Genomic DNA, 19,968 nt, shown 5'->3' on the forward strand with positions numbered 1-19,968 from the left:
TATAGTTCTGTTGGGTATGTGCATGGGCGTTGGTGGACATGGGTGCATTTTTTTGTTTTTGCAAAGGGCAGGTGCCAGTCTGATGGTGATGAGGGCACTTTAAAGTCAAATGCAATGAGGGGGCCAGTGGCTCAATGGATTAAACCATTTCCAAAGCTATGTTGCACTCTTTGTCTAGCTTGCAACATATCTGGTAGTAAAATGGGCACAATAAGAAGTTATGCTGTGGCATCCTTGCATTTTGAGGTAGGACATGCAGTTTGTAAAAGTCTACTGTCACATGAAAAACTTAATGCAATTTTTAAAATGGAGTAAACGGTATGCTAATTACTGACTCAAATGTTTTATACATTCTTGGTAGATTATGAAAACACAGTATGCAACATTTTGCTGCTTTGTTCCCACAATGTTAACTTAACTGAAATATTGAACATGTGTAACATCAATTAAGTAAAAAAAAAAACTGCTTCAATACTTTCCCTGAACGAGTCTAATTTGTGAACAATTTGTATCTATCTTTTGAGGTATAATCCCACTTTCTGAGCCACCAAATACCCTTGGAAAATCAAGCTACAGTTTTTTTTTGGAGATATCTTAGAAATGCTTAGTGTGGAAGGTGTAATTGTTGCTTGAAAGTTATCTTTCAGAACAAACCCATTTTTCAACTTCACGTGTCAATCTATGCAGAAACATGTTGGTCAGGCTTTTCCACTCCAAAGCAAGGTTACAAAAACACATGGAGTTGCATTGGGATTCTGGCAACTTCCTATGCCTGCATATGCAGTGTCTCAAAGACTATGTTTTGTAAGGTTCTAAAGCTGCTTTATGTGGATTGGGTGTAGGCAGTTAAAGGCACAACCCCCTTCAGTCACTAAGTGTCACCTATGGTAGGGGCTTGTACCTTCCATTTGTTTCTATATCTTGGCTGACCAGTGGGAACTCCATTAATCTTTTTGTACACCACTTTGCAATAAATCAAATATTTGCTTTCTAGTGGTCGCAATTTTTTTTATTTACAGCACAATTTCTTTGAAAGTTTTTTCCTGCTCAAATTCACCAAGCTTACTTTAGATGGAATCTGCTGTACAGATCTATGAGTTTTCAGACATGCTACTAAATAATTGAGCCCTATAATGTGGAGGGTTCAACAGCTTTGATTTACAAGCTGGGTTAAAGCTTTGTAGTGTGATGTTTCCATTTTCAAGTAACTCGTTTTCTGTCTGGGCAATAAAATTAATGATGCACAAATATAGTGCTGTACGATATTATACAGGCAATGCAAAACTAAGGACAGCCACCATATGTGTTGCTCCCACAACTTTGTCAGGGGTATGGTTTATCCTTATCTAATTTTTATAAAATCTAACAAAAGTTGGCACTCACCCATGCAAGCACATTGCTTTTAATAGCTGCTGCTACAGACAGCTTCTAACTAATTAATCAGAGCTAGTGTGTAAAACTAAGCAGAATTCAAGGAACAAATATTTAAATTAGCCGCACCAAAAACACACTTACCCATGACTTAAAAAATCATTGTCTTCAGTGCTGACACTTTCACAAATAGTAGTCCCAATTGTCTCATGGCTAACCATAATACACTAAAAATAACTGCTGGCGTATTACTCTACTACTGGCTCAACTCTCACCACCATCAATAAATTGTTAAAACTCCAGCAGGTGTTAAATATCTCCAATCTATATGTTAGGGCCTCAAGATTGAACACTAAACAATTTCAATCTAACCTATACTACTGACAAAACTTCTTATAATACTATCAGATTTTTGAAATGACTGCAAAACAACGTTTACCTTAACACCACATCAGACCCGAGTCATTAAGGAGAAAAGTGTAAATTTACTCCTGGACTAACCATGTTATGATGCAAATTAGTTTGTTTTGCACATAAGGAAAATACTAGCTGCTTTTTCATGTAGCACACAAGTAGTTTTTAGCTGCATATTTACACTAACTCAACGTGGATCCAGGACATGCCCTCAACTTTAAATCTACTTCACATTTTAAATTTATATACCCCCTCCAATGCAACATGGTTGTGGCAAGGTGCAAATTTAACTTTTTTTTGCCAGCTTTACTGAATCGGACCCATCAATGGGATCCTTTCTGGCCAGTAACTCATTTTACATGCTGAGCATACAATCATGCTGGCTTATAGCAAACATCTAACCAGGGCTGGATTTAGGGAAGGGAAGGCCCCCGGGCTAAGGGTACTGAGAGGGGCCTGCCCATGAGCCCCTTCCCCCGTGAGCTTACCTCTTTCCTTTTTTCCACTCCCTGTAGTGCTTACAATGACAGCAGACAGCTAACAGTATAACGTTTGCTGCCTGTCCTTCTCCTTGAGCAGGTAACAGTCGGAGCCGGTGGTGGGGATGCCCCCGATCCGATGAATGCTGGCGGGCCCTCCAGCTGCCTGAGGCCCATGGGCTGTAGCCCCTTTAGCCCTATTGTTAATCTGGCTCTGCATCTAACACACATGACTATCCTAGCATGTATATGTAAAATGAATAGAACTCTGCTCACATGTGAACAAAATAAAAAGAAACTTATGATTTGAGACAGGCTAAAGTTTGTGAACAACCAACAAAATCACTTATGTGCTATCACTACTTATTGCACTCACTTTAGGCTTTAATAGATATTGCGTAATGTGTTGTATGTACCTAACTTTATTTTGCACCAGACTCACCAGCTGTATTGTTGCCGGGTTTGGTGGCTGCTGCTGGCATTGCCCTTTAAATGTTGACATTGTGACTGACAGGACTGCTGTCGATAGTCGCAATGGGCCTGATTCATTAAGGAAAGTACTCATTTTTTTTTTTTTTAAGTTTTGTCCTGGACAAAACCATGTTACAATGTAAGAGGTGCAAATTAGTTTTTCATATTGCACATAAATACTGCCTGTTGTTTCCTAGATTAACTTTAAATTCCAGTGTACAAATAAGCTATCAATTTTTTGCATTCTACATGAAAAACACTGTGTTTAACTTATCTACAAGCAATTGAAAAGTGGAATAGGATGCCAAAATAGTGTAATACTGTTAAAATGACAAATACTTATAGTAACTGAATTGTGTGTACTAAAAGATGGAATTTTACACGTGTATCAAATACTTTTTCCAGAATATTCCAAATCTCATAGCATACTCGGAGACAGGGTGATCAGAAGCATATAAGGCAAAAAAAAGATTGCGTGAACCTACGTGATTATATTTCCTCCTGCTGAAGTCTAGTCTAGAGATGATTTGTCTGGGACTAATATTCTCTAAGTTGTGAGTTGACTGGTATGCTTAACCTGGGATTCATCTTTGCCAGGACCAAACAGTGAAATATTTCAGATAAGCTTATCTATTTCATATCAAATGTGAGTGTGATAGGGAAATTTTATTTGCATTAAATTTATATACTAAAAATACTACACTTGGCTTTTATCTGATATCTCGTGTCCAAGAGCGACAAAGAATATGTGAAGACTTCAGGATTACAAGCAGATAAGTTATAAAGTCCCCCACACTCTAAAAATAAAGTCTAGGTCCTCCCCTGGATACCGTGCACATCGAAGTCCAGTTTGAGATTGGCTAAGCCCAAGTGTAGTATCTGACCTAGTACGGTTGCTTCGGGACGCCTTGAATGGGTGGGTCTCCCTGGTCTGATGCCTGAACGCCGGTGATGTTTGGAGCCCGAGGTGCCAGTGCCTATGGGGGACAGGGTTCGTGAAAATGCAGTGGTGGTGGAACTGGAAACCTCACCTTGCTCAAGCCAGTGCCAAGACTTGCAGCAAGGCGGTCCCGAAAAGATCCACGTATATAAATATGGAATATATATAACAGATATAACAGAAAATCTTTCATTAAGACTGTTTCCCCGAAATTGGTGAAAATTTGGACAATTGTTAACGGATCATTAGAAAATAGATGGGAAAATACTGTTAATGCTATAAATACAAATACATGAGCATAAACAGCTCAATCACATTATTTTACCTATTTTCACAATTTTTAAATAAATTCAGATCCATAACCTTTTAGGATTTCTGGACAAAACCAAAACACAAAGACGTTTTGTAACCAAAACCAAATTCAAAACCAAAACTTGAGGTCAGCGCAAATCTCAACTATCTATCTTATAAAATCTAAAATATGTTGCTCATTAGCATTGCTTGTTTCTTGCATTAACCTTAACAAGTGATTCATTAATGAACGACCTGCACAGCGGCAGCATATTAACATTCAGTGTTCCTCAACAGACATTTGTATATAAAGCTATAAAACTGTACTTATCATTATATGCAGCTGTGGTCACTGGTTGAAAGTCTGTGTCACTGTGTCATCCTAGTTTTGCCTTTTTGATAGCAAACTTTTCCAAAGGGATTGTGAGGATACCGGGTTTAACGTTACCTCCTGGGCCGCATAGCTGGCCTACCCGGTACCTACCCAAGGTTCGAAATCACCCAGGCAAAATATCCGAAATAAAATAAACAAGTTTATTTAACAAAATGGTGGCACCAAACAGCAATAAACATATTTAAATAATAAGAAACTTGTCAGCGCTTATCCTTTAAACTGCATATCTGTGTGTGTCTAGCAAAATGAAAACATGAGGTATTAGTTCATATTTTGATCAAAAGACTTAAGCCTGCATCCCAACGTTAAGGGTACCTCATTATATGCAGGTCCTACACTGACCTATATGCTTTAAACACTATTAAAATGCAGTTAAAATCAGATGCACTCACCTCCCAGGTATAGGGGTTTACATCTAGCAAAGGCTGGCTTGTGAGCCACACTCAAATGTGCCTTAAATAGGCTTGATGGACAGCTGCTATGACAAAAAGGCAATATTTTGAAACAAAACCAGAGAAAAATAAGCCCGCGCTCGGTATATCCCACATAATATTTGGTACCAGCTGCTTGGCAATAAGCCCGCGCTCGGTATATCCCACATTATATATGGTACCAGCTGCGTGGCAATATAAATGCCCATATATGTATACAAAATAAAAAGAAAGTTGTCAGCGCTTATCCTTTAAACTGCATATTGTTTTGTATACATATATGGGCATTTATATTGCCAAGCAGCTGGTACCATATATAATGTGGGATATACCGAGCGCGGGCTTACTTTTCTCTGGTTATATTTAAGTAATAACTTGCAACAAATAACATTACAGTCTGGCACAGACAACATACAGGGTTAAATTAAAACACCTCACCAGTATCCTAGCCACTCTCAGGGCCTGCTGTCTATCCATCCAAGCTTCTCCCCCTCTTTCCTTTAAGGCTGCCAGCAAGATAGGGGCCCTGAGTCACTGTCACTCCGCTTTTGGCGGACACACAGCTCCCAAAATCCTGGAGAGGTATATCAGGGCAACGGCAGTACTCCAGGGGCCAATTGTCCCTTTCCTGTCAGGTGCAGAGATCTAGATCTCAATGCCAGCCTGACTTCAGCTATCACTGGGTAGTGAATGCTCATTTGCTGTTCTCTGGAGCTGTTTTTTAAAAAGGCAAACATTACCTCCTTAGGAGTTTAGGGACCTGCCTGATTGGTCCTTTTCTGTGTTTACCTTTTCACAGGTAAACATATAGACAAAGGGATAGCAGATGAATCATTCCTGATTTAATTAGGGACAGGTATTGTTCTGTGGCTATACAGCAGAGTTTGTTAAAACAGGAGAAATCACAATCCAGACACATTTACATTTAAATACACAATGCAGCTCTTTGTAATTTAGCATAGAGCTCTGTCTGTGGACCTTTTCCCTATCTTAATACATGAGACCTCCTGGTGTGATGCACATTCATACAGGACTGGTGGACAACAATCATTTTGCCTAGGCTGAAACAATGGACTAGTCTGCAAGATAAGAAAACATGCTGGCAGAAATTTTAACTACTTTCAAATAGAATTTATACAAGCTTCAATATGACTGACAAATATGGGGAACCAGAGGGATAGAAAAGTATATGTTTTTATAGTCCACAGTTTGTGAGAAATGAGGTGTAGACGGGTTGAGGTGATATTAATACCTCGTTTCTCCACATTGATGAAGAAAGGGGAGCACAACAGTACTCATGTCTGTTATTGTAGATATAGGATCTTTCACTGAGTATAGTAAAAAGTAGGGATGTTCACTGATCCCCATGTTTTTGTTTTAGTTTCTGGATCTGTATTAACTTTGTGTTTTGGTTCTGGTAACACCGCCCTCACGTGTTTTTGTTTTGTATTTGTATTTTTTTGCAAAAATTGCTAAACAAGGCTAAAATCACATAATTTGGCTCTTTTTTTCTACTTTATTATTAACATCAATAACATTAATTTTCAAGTCAGTTTAGACCTTATTACATGTCACAATATTATTTTCATCCAGTTTAGGCCAAAGACTGCAGCGAGCTGGCTGGTTACTAAGCAACAGAGCAACGGCACAAACACACGGCAGTTTATAGCACATCTATGAAACAAAAAGAAATGCGGTGCAAGATGGAATTGTCCTTGGGATGGGCAGCAGATGGAGACAAGGTTATAAAGTTGACAATATAATGACATTGACCGTATTATTAGGACAACAATTGAAATGTAGACAGTGTTAGGTTGACAATTCAAATGTTCAGACGTTGTGTCATGTACCACTTGAGCTGTCAATTTGCTAACCAGGATCTCTTGTGATCTGGTCAGTTGGAAAGAAAAAGAAGACATAGCTCTTAAACCTTGGATCAAGCACAGTCACCAAAAATCCAATTTCAAGATGTTGATAACTCTTGGATCCTGGCGAAGCGAATAAAGTACTTGAACTACAAGTTACTTACTTAGCAGAATTGCTTTGTTTCATCTCTTTCAATTTCTTGAGCTGCTTTTCCAAAAGTCTAATAAGGGGAATCACATGACTCAAGCTAGCAGTGTCTGAACTCACTTCACAGATGACTACTTCGAATGGTTTCAGCACCTTGCACAACACGGAAGTATTCTCCACTATGCTGGACTAAAGTTCATTCCCCCTTCTTTCCCAATGTCATGACTTGTTGAGTAAGCGTGGATAGCATTTCACTGTTCCTCCATCCTCAGAAACATGTAAAGGGTGGAATTCAACCTTTGTACCACCTCTTGCTCCAGTTGGTGGCAAGGCAAATTAAATTCTTCTTGCAGCTGCGTAGTTGGGTACATGCTGCTGCTGTTCCCGCTGGTGAAGTCGATTCACCAACCCAGTGGACTGTCACAGTCATATAATCTTTAGTTTGCCCAGTTCCGCTTGTCCACATATCTGTGATTAAGTGTACAGTGGGTAGAATGGCATTTTGTAGCTCTAATTATTTTTTTTGTAACCTCCTGGTACAGGTGAGGAATTGATTGTCTAGTAAAATGGTGTCCAGATGGAATTTGGTAATGGGGACACAGGACCTTAATTAACTGTGTAAAACCTGTTGCTTTAATTGTGGATATTGGACTCAGTTCTAATACTAGCATAGTCGCCATGGCGTCTGTCATCCGCTGTGCGACTGGGTGACATACTTGCTTCCTCTTGCAAAGGATTGTTTAACAGTGAATTGTTGTAAACTACTAGTAGTCTTCTTAGTCTGCTTCTGGTATAAGATCCAACCCTAGCAGCAGCAGCAGCAGCGGGTCTAACGCTGAAGTATTCTTCTGAGGAATCCTGGATAGGGGAGGAGTCATCTAGCCGTAGCAACTTGGATGCAGGACTAACCCCGATCACTACTGAGGATGTTGATAATGAAGCTGTTATGCGGTGTAGATCAGGGGTCAGGGAACTTTTTTACCTTTTACCCCCAAATATATTTAGATACGCCGACGTTACCCCCTTGATTTGAAAGGAAGGAAATAATATATTATTAATTATTGGAATTCAAAATTTTATTGAATCTATTCAAAATTTCTTTGAAAGCTTCAACTTCAAAACTTCAGGTTTTGGAGAAATTATGTTGCTTCATTTTTGATACGAGAGCATCAATATTGGGGCATTTTGATGTCAAAGCAATTTGGATACAGTCTTCAGCGTCCAATCGAATTCTCTGCTTTGTTTTTATGTTTGTTAGAGTGGAAAATCCTTGTTCGCAAAGGTAGGTTTTTGCAAAAGGCAGCAACTTTTTAACTGCCTCCTCATGTGCAATTTTTAATGCCTTTGCAGCTGTTGACATCCAAAAATATGACAGATCTGCTTTGTTTTCAAATGCAATACAGGCTTCATTATTGCATCGAAGCTCAAGAAGTGCCTCTTCCAACCCTTGTGGCTCTTCTGGTACATCAGCAATTTCACATTTAAAGGGGTCTACAATCCAACTGTGATTGTAGACCCCCAGGAATGCATGTGAATCTGCAGCATTACCCTGAGGAATTTCATTTTTACCCCATTTGGGGTAATTTACCCCTGTTCCCTGACCACTGGTGTAGATTGTTGGGATCTAGCTGAGAGAAGGGAGCTAGCTGATCCTGGATTTATTGTTGTTATTTTTTTAGCATAAGATTCTGATTTTCCCAAAAGCTTGTCATTCAAATGGCGTAACATGGATGAGGTTCCTAGATGGTTAAAGTCCCTACCTTTACTGACTGTGACTGTGGCTTTGCAAATGCTACAAATGGCTAGACAACTGTTTTCAGGATTTGGGTAAAAATAATTCCACACATAAGAGGTAGATTTTTTGGTCTTATGCCCAGGCATGACATTGGCCTTCTTCTTATCACTGGCAAGAACTGCTTCCACTGGTGCATGAATTACACAAACAACATCCTCATCATCAACATCCCCTTTAGTGCCATCGCCAGCTCCACAAATTTCCCCCTCATCCTGTTGCAAATCCGAAGTCGCATCCTCAATTTCTGTATCACCAGCTATACTTGTGCTGCTCATCCACACATTTGCAGAAATGGTGAAAGGAGGCTTCTTCATGAGTACAGTATCAGAAAGGTCAGGCTCACACATAGCACTCGTGGATAGAAACTCCTCTGATTTGTGAGGTTTCCGAACACACAGTTTGTTCTACTGCCTTACTGTTTTTTAGCACTGATTTTATGCATGTAATTTTTTTGGCACCTCTTCTAGACTCTGAATGACGAGGTCTTGCATCATCATGACAGACAGAAGATGCCTCACTGACAGTTGCAGAACTATTACTCATAAATAAAGTCGAAGGCCTTAATCTTTTTCCACTGCGTGTGTAGAATAACATGTTGGCAATTTTATGTTTTTCTACAGTAAACTTTACATTTATTAGAGGTGTTTTTTTCTTTACCAATGTAAAAGCTTGTTTTTTGGTTTTCAGTTTCCCTGATTTAAATCCACTATGCCCTTGAGCATAGGTTTTAGTAGATGATGATGAAGGACTAGTATCATCATGACTGGTGCCGGCAGCTGGTTGGCGCTTCTGCTCTTCTGTCGACTGATCACGAGGGAGGGAGGGACTTATTTAATCCCAAACCTGCGAGATCTGACAATGCGACAATGACCTTTTGCCTCATCGTAAGTTCCAAGGTGGCGGGAGAGTACCAATCCGGCTCGTCTCGGTACTCAGATTTACTAAGTTCGAGGCGCTTGGTTTTCTGAAAACCGAGCCTGCACTTCTCTAGTAAAAAGATACAACACTTAATCAGGAACAGACACAATATGTTTTACTATTTTAATAATTTGTGCAAATTAAGTTAATTGTATTTGAGGTACACTTAATTAGGAAAACATCAGTATAATACACCTCTTCTTCGGCATGTTGTTGTGTGTGTATTAAAAAGTTTTTAGGCATAAACCTTTAATTGACAATATTTGTTTTAATGATTTGCAAATAATTTTATTGATTTTTGACTCATGGCTGTTATACAACTGAATAAACATACCAGCTTATCTGAACCATAAAGAAGTAAGAGATTGCTGAGTGATACAAGCTGTTAGTCTTTCAAGGCCAGATCTGAGGAGGAGGGAGGGGTGCAGAAAAGCCCTAACTACAGGGAAGGACTGGCAATTTTTAGAGCGGGGCAAGTCTTGACAGCAACCTTGGTCCAGTGACCCAGCCCAAAGTCCCTATGGGACCGACCCTGGGGGAAAAGATGCCCCCCTGAAACCCAGCCCAGCCTGCCCCTGCCTGACTATATTCATTTCATATAAGCATTGTGTAAATGGACACTTTCACAACCATAATGAGCAGACACTAATGCATTAGTAGACATAGGACAGGCTTCTCCCACAGCAGTAGAAGATAAATCCCTCCTCTCAGTCTTTTTTACTGTCTTAAGCATGCTGTCATTTTGCCTGTGTACTCAGCCTCTCTCCTCCTGTCCAAGCCCTAAGTATTATGCAAACTTAGAACTGTCTCCAGGGGGAACCCTGTGACCCAGCATGCGGCATACTAAGATCTCATACCCCCCGGCATTTGCATGCTACTAGTGTTTAAAATGCTATTTTGAGGTCATTGTAGGTCACACAGGGTTAAGCAATACATTTACTTGGGGTAAACACAAGGGAATGGAACAAGATGCATTTGAAAAAATGAACATCACAAAGAAGCCAACCACTATTAACAACGCTATTGGATATGGGGTCATAATGCTAGTAAAGTATATGTAATTAACATCAGGGAATATGAGACCTAAATGTTGTATGTACTTTAGATTGTCACACTACCCGTATCTACTGCATAGAAGGAATTATGTCAAGTATAACATTTTCTTGAAATAAATGTTTTTGTTTTTTTAAACTTTTTATGTTCATCAGACACAAGAAACAGTTACAAATCATATAATAATACAATAAGAAAAGAGCATAGAACTCAAGGTTCATTTTCTAAACAGGGACAAGATGGGATTGATGTTAATATGGGGCACTACGCTGGGTCTCCATCTTGGTAGTGCTGTCGCCTGTGATCTAGTGAAGGCAGGTAGTGAGGCAGCCTCCAGCCCTCCGTATCGCTCTACTGAGCATGCACAGACAGAAAGTTCAGCTCTCAGCAAGTTCTTCCAAGTGACAGTGGAACTGTAAAGACATGATAATTAAAGCTGCACCCTTTTTGTGTAAAACTTATATATAGATATGTAAGTGAGCAGAGGCATAAAAATATATATAAGCGATCTGTTCTCTGACATTGTCCACAAAATAAGCGTACCATCTGCAGATATTAATGTACTATAATAGTATAATAGTGTTAAATACATTAACTGCATAAGCTTGTCATACTGCCTGTCTGTTACAGTCAGTATCAACTGTGAGCAACTGTATATATGTACATATCATCTGTTACAAGAAGTTCTGAAATAAAATCAACAAATTGCTTAAGTCTAAAAGCTTCTTGTGGTTTAATGTCTTTTTTATAATAGCTTACTGCTTACCTTTATACAATACCCGCATATAATTAAACATTAGCTAAAGTGGAATATTCACCTAAATATAGTTCAATGCATTAAAAATAGATCAAGTTCTACTTTAATTAGATTTTATAACATGACTAATGCTTGTGAAAGTATCCCAACTGAGACTAATATCAGGAAGTCATATAATGGAAAAAGAGACTATGGGGCTGATTAATCCTGAAATAATATCCATTAGTCCTGAAATCTACCTAAAACACTGACACTAATGATCAGGCATGTATGATCCATGCTAATTGTATATGTTAATAGGCACAATGAACATTCTCTACTTATTTCTCTAGGTGTCACCCTAGTACCAGATATTTACATTATTGTAAGAGCATCAAGTGTTGTATGCAGGCTGAAGAAAACAAATTAACAAAGTTTTCTGGTAAAGGAAATCTTTATCCTCTTTTTTTTTTTATTTGATCATGAAAAGTCAGTAAAATATATGGGTATGGATCAACAAGTTTGGGAGATTTACAAATTTACAACCCACACATATTTTCAATTCTACACATGGATATATGCATATTATCCAATTTTGGAGGGATAGTTTCTTTAAAAAGTGGCACACGAAGTTTTCAAGCTCAGAATTTGCTCCAATAGGCACCACAAGTCAGGGAAATAGTGAGAGGCTGACTTGGTTTTGCTGATAGGGTTACTAGCCTGGGGTGCATTGGTAGAACTCTGATATATATTAACATCAGCATGCGGTTAGTGCAGGTATGTAGATGTAACAATTTATGATGAATTAGCTGGAGCAGCTCAGCAGATAAGGGTGTTGACTTTACAAAAAAGGACTTCAATAAACTGGAGACTCTAATTTATATCCCAGTGGCAGTATCTAGAGGCCTTGGACTTATCATATTGCTCTTATGTCCCTGAAACCAAAATCTAGATAAAAAACACATTGGAAGCTTGAATGGTCAGTTGCAAATAAATATGGGTGTTCAACTAAGGAATCATATCCAACACTGACTCTAGTCCCTAAATATAGCAGATATTACTGTACTGTGTAATAATAATAATAATAATACATTTGATGGTGATGATGTCTGGTTTGAACAGATGATATCTGTAACTGATATATAAACTGGAAATTAGGTATTAGAGCTTTGTAAATAGTCAGTCAGTAAAACAAATGTTAAAGAAAACCAGCATTAAACACAATCCTCTTATGGCTATGCAAATTGTAGGGGGATGTACAGCAGAGCAGGCTTAAAGTGTTAAGGATGGAAATGACTAGGGCATTAGATGTGTGTCCGGAGTCTGCTGCCTGTGGCCTTCATGGTGGAAAGTTAGCACAGGGAAACTTCAGAAACGTGTTGTTATTTTTCATTGGTCATTGGGTTATATCAGGTGTGTAGGTGTGAACACAGGAAACATGCCTGGCGTCTTCCCTGTACCAAGGTCATTTTGCAGAGGTAATTAGAGTTTCCTTATGCTCTATAACCATCTTCTTCAGTAAAGCTAGTACTATTGGCCCCCATTCTTTCTGTTGTACCATGTTATAACTGCCATTATCAATATCACTTTGAAAACTAGATACCTCTATATATTTGTCTGAATCCAGCTTACCACTGTCTGAAAACCCTGAGCTGAATATTCTTCAAAAATCCATAATGAATGTCAGTGTTAACTTGCAAATGTAAAGCAGCTGTCTTATGGGATGACATCCAAACTCAGCAAAAAGATTTGGGCTCAGTGACCACGTGGTCAGTTATTAGTTTGCATGATTAATGATGTTGGCTAGAAAAATATGGAACATAGCTAGATGTTCACATTGCAGCAATTGTCTTAGAGCAGATTTAAAAGTGACCTCTATCAATCCTTGAATTGCTTGGAGGACCATTCTTTCAGTGGCCAAACGGCTGCTTGTATCCAGCAGCACAAATGCTTAGTACTGGCACAGTAAGGTAGAAAAGGATTACAGAGAAAATATTAAACTGGATACACTTAATATGCACTGTTCAGTGTTTTCCCATCTGTCTTTTGATGGTTTGGTTATAATATTCTTCTTATAAGACAGGGATAAAAATATTTAGCTGTAATTTTATCATTAAATTGCATACCTGCTTCCATTTAAAGGAATAAAAGTGTCATTATTAATCATAGTACAACTTGCTTGATACTATTAATTAATAGGTTATTCAAATCTGCACCGGAATATTCTATGCTGCAATGAAAAATTATAACTGCACTCCTACTCATTTTTAACACTCCTACCAAAAACATGTATTAATATTCAATATGGAAGTGCCCCCCCTGCAACTTTTTAATAAGTGATTGTAAGCTTTTAAAGACGTATGTGTTGCATCTACCTATGTTAAAGACTTCTGAGTCTATTGTCTACCAGCGAAAGACTTGGAGGGACTATATTCATACTAGGGGACAATTATGAAAGCTCCAGCACTAGTAAACTGGCAGAAAAATATCACATACAAGGTGTAACAGATTAATATTTATTTTGTCCTTTTTAAATATTTGTTGGTTTAATGCTTAACCTACTTTGCACAGGTTAAGAAACTGGATAGTACTGCTGTTCCCATAGGAGTCAGCAATCGGGTTAGGGCTGGAGAAATTATGTTTTGCATCTTAAAGGTGGACCATTTTTCACCATATTTCTTCTTTTTAGGACATTCTCAAAGATGTTGAATATTATTTGAGTACTGGAGATTCTTTTTATTATATTTATTTTTGGAGTCTGGAAAACTATGGAATTAAACAGTCATCTCAAGATTTCTGCAGTGGAAAACTAGTAGCACTATCTTGACTCTCCCCATTTCAAGTACTATGTCAGCTGACAGGAGAGAGAAGAGACGGTCTTGTTTGATTGAGCAGGAGATGATGTTACCTGCAGACTCAGTGCAACTTTTCCAGAGAAGGAGCAGTTAAGTAAGCATAATACTATTTTTTTCTAATATTAACATGGCCAATGTATAATTGCTTAATTGCTGCATTAAATACACCATTATTTTTTTTTTACCTTAGCTGAAAATGTGTATATCTGTGCAATCAGCACACAATTTTTTGGACTGGATAACGCAAAATGCTCTTGTACTTAATCTGTAACTGATAACTTGACATTTGTATACTTTTGTATTAGGATATCTATTAAAATGTGCAATTGGCTTCCAGATTTATATAACTTGACAGACACAACAAATTAAATAAAACATATGCTTTTCACAGGCTTGAGCAGACAGGCAGAAAACTGGAACAGAAAATCAATTTGGCTGTCGTCATTCTGTTCACAGAACACGGAGAGAAACTTTCCAGTACAAGGAACGCCATCCGTTCTGAATCCTCTGCAACAATTAATTAACTAATCACAACTCAAGACAGTTCTAATTAATTCTCAAAGAAGTTAAATCTAAACGCATAGACTGCTTAATACACAGCCTTCATTCGAGGTTATATGGCATTAGCTAATAACACCTAGATAAATATTTTAAAATTAACCAGTTCAAAGAGATTATAAAGATCACTTGAAATTGGTATCGTAAACTATAAACCTATCCTGTACTATTGATGCCCCTTTCACTGTAGCTGGCTATAGTCTAAAATTAGGACATATTGATATTTTGTCCAATATAATATTGGACAAAACAATGTTATTATAAATGAAATAAAAGCATCTGAATATAGGAAATCAAAACAATATGGGTTATTAGACAGAGCATTGGGCATTAAATCACCAATGGATTTTTGGCATGTATGGTGGACAGATTTGGATTACAGGAAATCCTACTTGATCAGAGCTAAATCTGCTCTCGTTCATAACATCATTGGTAGTTAACAGTGACAAACCTTAAAATAGCCACCTCTACAGCACCATCTTTGGGGTGATTGGAATCAAGTTTTCTGGGCATAATCCAGTTTGTGGCCCAGAGCCCACCAAAGCAGTCCAATGTCTGCACCTTTATGCAGGCTAATCTGACATACGGTTGTATGTCAGATTAACCTGCATAAATAGTCTCATGAGATTGTGATCTCCCAGTAATAATGTTGATTTTTACCCACCTAATTTCTACTGTAATAAGATGGCTAGATGAGTGAACTTGTTGTTACCAGCGTGTACCTAGAGCTTCACCCGATCCGGAGTGTTGCCTGCCACACTCAATTAACACCTACCATCTTGGTGCCCTCCTGGTACTTTCCCATGGAGATAGACTGATGGAAAACCAATCTGGTCATTTCAAGGCTTTACCTAGACTGACTTTTTCCTTTTTTTAAAATGCCACAGACAATTCTTTTTGTCCTTGTGTCCAGAAAATCAATGTTCATAGGCATTTTTTTAAAATCCCATTCAAATAAATAGACAGGCAGCTTAGGAGCATAAATGTCCCAACAACTGCGCCCCCCCCGCATCAATTTGGAAACAGCCCAAAAACAGAAAGATCAGGAAGGCCCACTTCCAAGCATGCAGCAACAAGGATTTTTGATGTGGATTTTGTTTTGTCACTTGTGCATGTATGCACTACCCACTTTAAGATAAACATTTGGGAAATTAAAGTGTTAAACTTTTAACTTGTTAGCACTGATACATCAGATGCTCAAAGCAATCCTTCAAGGTGAAGTCCTTATTAAATTAGATTGTTCAGTTAGAGGGATCAATGCATGTATGAAGCTGGCTTCCACATATTACATTAACATTAACAAATGCACATTTAGGGTCTAATTCATTAAGGCACGTAAATGCCGATATGTGCCGAATTTTGGGAACCGTACACCAGAGAATTTCAGCAACGTTCAATTCATCTTCGAGCGTAAACCCTTACTACAGTCTATGATTTTAGGGGTGGAATGTGGAGGGGACTGGGCGTATGCACATAGTCAATGTACAGCAAGGGTGTGCTAAACATAGCAGTGTATGATGTATTACAGTGTATGTTATTTCATTTAAAAATTATGGGACCCATAACTTAATTTTCACTAAATAAATCCAAACAGATTCAATCATGTAAACTATTTAATTTATAAAATATATTAAGCCATAGCACTGATGATATATGTATAGCTAATGAATTTTTTTAATGTATTTTAAAGACATAGGACCGATTTATGTCTGTTTGTGTAGCATATCTTGTATGAATTAGCTCTGTGTATGCCCACAAAGGGATATTACAGCAATGAGAATGCAATTGCATGCAATTCATGTCCGCACGCAACTGACACTTATGACAATCTTGAGAGGCGGAATGGAGAGGGAAGGGGTGGAATAACGTGGCCCATGTAAAGTAAGGGCATTCCAATGCAGATGTGGCCAAGTGTTTGCTGTAAGTAAGGTTGTTTTCACCTGTGTATTTTGCACTGAATACCAGGCAGGTGTAAATCCCGACTGGTATTGATGACTGACATGGCATAATCTTGGAATGATAAAGTACACGTATGTGTGCCAGTAGCTATCACAGAACACCTCCAACTAAGGTACACTATAAAAACAAATTGTATGTACTGTGCGCTCTGAAATCATCTTTATTTATGTAATTAGTTGAAAAAAAATGATAAAAAATATTTATATGTGAAAATTATTTTTTATATAAATGATTATACTGTTAATTTTTTTTTTTACTTTGATTAACATTTTATGCATTTTGATTGGATTTTTATTGTACTTACAAATGTGCGCATACTGCAGTCTGTTCTTTGTGTTCACCTATGGCAAGTACTTTATAGGTAGAGCATGCCTCCTCCAAGATTCAAATCAAAACAGATCTTAAGATACGCTTGGATTTGATTATGGCCAGAACTATGCTCAAGTTGCATGATCTTTTTTAAAACACAACTTACATGCAAATTGTGTTATGACATGAATCAGGCCAATACACCATGTACTGTGGTTTGACACCATAAAAAAAAGACAAAAATACATATTTACATCACTATACATGGCTAATGAAAATGGGCTTTCAGTTCCACTCTGCTTGCATGAACTGGCTAGCCAGATCACACATGCACATATCTCCCCAGACTAGCCTGGCTAAGCAATAAGTTAACCATTACTTCTCCAGAGCAGTATTGACAGGCAGCTGAAATCAGCCTTTTTGCCATATATTAATAAATATACCCCATAATGCCATACATTTCAGATGTGCTATTTGTTTGTGCCACTAGATGTCAGCATGCACATTGATCTTCAGATCTTCAAAGCAAATATGCTCATATATCTGCTATATCGCCAATTGACCCTTGATCCTGCAAATACTATTTAGGATTGTTGTTAGTATTGGGTTTCTGAGCATTGTTTCTGTAAATAATAATGCCTAAGGGAAGTGGATAAGTTGAGGATTATTTACTGTTAACAGTTTGCTCTTCAGGCAGCACACTTGAGGTTTTTCAAAATCAAAAGAAAAAGTTGATAAGTAACATACAATGATCAAGACACACTAGCAATTTAAAAAAGGAGTTCTGGTGCATTTTGGCACCCAGAAACAGTCTCCAGGTTGAGATCTAGGATACCCCACTTCTGTGATGGATTCAACTTCCCACTTGTTATAACTTAATACTGTAAACCGCAAATAAAGGCATTTGTGAATTTGGCAAAATTAGATCCCAGTTTTAATAGTAATAAATTGGTAGTGGAGAAAGCAAAATGCGAGACAGCTAAAACAAGTGAATACTGAAACAAGGAGCAGCTCCCTTACTGAATGGCTGGCGCTAAGTCTGACAGTGGTCACCGGACCTACTTATATTTATTTAGTGGTTAACAAGAAGACTCCTCATAATGGGGGCACTAATATTACACTTTCTACCTCGAAGGTGAAACCAATTATGCCCGATGAATTACATGTGCACTGAACCAGGGGTATTCAATTACCACTTCCCCGAAACTCCTTAACAAAAAGGCCAGTACCCATGCAGCAATCACCTTATGCTGTAGCCACTAATAATTCCCAACAGCAAGTCCTAGGGATGTATCTGGAAAATACAACCGCTGGCTATCTAAATTTGATCCCTCTAAAATACAGCCTGATTTTAATCAGCAACTCAACTCAACTCGCTGTAATCAAATCATTCCCTCCGAGAAATACAACAAGTATGTCGGAAAAGCCTCAATTCACAACTTTTGAGACTAACATGGAAGTACTTCCTCTTTTACGCAACCAAGGAGCACAGCAGGGTGGGGACAGGATGACTCACATGGGTCATATAGTGCCTGGACACCCAGAACACAAGTGAATGACCAACCATCCTCGTCCATGAGCACACCTACAACCAAAATACTTTCACAACAAATTTTGTCCTGGTTGGTCAAAAAGAGGGGGTAGGGGTGAAGAGGGGAAAGTGGGTGCAGTAACCCATATGAAATTAAAAAAACTATAAAACCTCAGAGGCATTTAGCTAATCAGTGACAAGCAGCAAAGTCTTGGGTTACTGAGGGCGAGGTTTGGGCATGCATTTTCCAGTAAGGCTGATATATGTCACAGAGTCAGCGGGCTCGATCACACTAACTGCTTTAATGCTGCATGGGACGACCTGCCGAAAGCTGTTGCCACCCTAACCCTCATAGAATGGGTGTGATATTGTTTTGAGCCCAAGCTGTTAATAGCAATGGACCACACAAATTACGCCAAAATCTAAATTTAAGCAGAGTGAAGCATCCATGTGGAACAAACCTGTGACAACCCTCTACAGCAGGGGTAGGCAACCTGCGGCTCTCCAGGTGTTGTGAAACTACAAGTCCCAGCATGCTTTGCCAGTAGATAACCAGCAGATAGGTGGCAAGGCATGCTGGGATTTGTAGTTTCACAACACCTGGAGAGCCACAGGTTGCCTACCCCTGCTCTACAGGCTGCCAGCTACACACCAAACAGAAAACTGCCGGACATATGTTCAGATCAGCTGGACGAGGGAAGAAGTCCAGATGGACTTTTCCAAAATGGTGTGTCAAGAACCTCCAAATGTTACACACAATATGCGTACCTCCGAGTAACATGTGCTTAGCGAGCAACCTATCCTTAGCAATGTGTGTAGGCTGCAAATCCTTGCAGCTCAGACTTCCCTCCATCTAAAGGCATATTAGCATCAATGTAAGACCCCTCCAAACCACATTGGTAGCTGTCCCAATCCTAATCAAATGAGTGCCATATTCCTTCAAGCTAAACCTGCTCCCACTTGCAGTTTAATCATGGGAGAAAACTTTATGTGTGGAAACACTGTGGGCTAGAGGCAACGGACTCCGTGCCAAATCAACCGGGCATGTGGTCGAGTCTGCATGTGAAATGATACAGACCAAAGCCCGTTACCTAAATGCTACTTCTCGGACCTCTTAATTTAGTCAAACAGCGAGTATCTTTTCAATTGATGCCTGTAAGAAAACAATAGCTGTTGGTGATCCCCAGACTGTAAACTTTCTTTTTATTTTATTTTATTGTTATATATAGTCACAGGGAGATGCTACCACCCAGAATAAAGCAGAGCAGAAAAAAGTGTTGCCTTGTGGTGCATGTAAGACATTGTTTCAGCAATAGTATTAAAATTGTGTATTGGGTAAAAAAAATATACTCTAGAAAGATCTTATTATTATATTACTCAAGTGAGTTATAATATGTCTTCGGATCAGAAATTAGTGTAGGTAGCAAGGGGTATATTGTGGTGCAGTAAC

The sequence above is a fragment of the Mixophyes fleayi genome, chromosome 5, assembly GCF_038048845.1.
Source record: "Mixophyes fleayi isolate aMixFle1 chromosome 5, aMixFle1.hap1, whole genome shotgun sequence".
NCBI classification, from domain to species: Eukaryota; Metazoa; Chordata; class Amphibia; order Anura; family Limnodynastidae; genus Mixophyes; species Mixophyes fleayi.